The following is a 485-nucleotide window of genomic DNA, read 5'->3' on the forward strand; positions in this document are numbered from 1 at the left end:
TATCCATTGTTGAACAAAAAAAAATGAACATTTATTCTATACTGTACAGAAGTTGTCATCACAAACCAACATAACTAAACCAGACAAACTGTGACCCCTGTCAAGAATTTCTTGTTACTACCATTATTTACATATACAACTGGTATGTAAGCCGCCCCAAGTCCCTCTGGGGAGATGGAGGCGGGGTATAAAAATAAAATAATAATAATAATTATTATTTTATTTTATTGTATGACGCAGCAAACAAGATAGATATGCTGGATTTCGTATCACAAAATCACAAGTCAAACACTTCCCAAGTGTCTAGGACTGTGTGATGTATTTATTATTATTATTATTATTATTATTATTATTATTATTATTATTATTTTATTATGACACAGCAAACAAGATAGATATGCTGGATTTCGTATTGCAAAATCACAAGTCGAACACTTCCCAAGTGTCTAGGACTGTGTGATACATTATTATTATTATTATTATTA

The sequence above is a fragment of the Anolis carolinensis genome, unplaced genomic scaffold, assembly GCF_035594765.1.
Source record: "Anolis carolinensis isolate JA03-04 unplaced genomic scaffold, rAnoCar3.1.pri scaffold_113, whole genome shotgun sequence".
Lineage (NCBI taxonomy): Eukaryota > Metazoa > Chordata > Lepidosauria > Squamata > Dactyloidae > Anolis > Anolis carolinensis.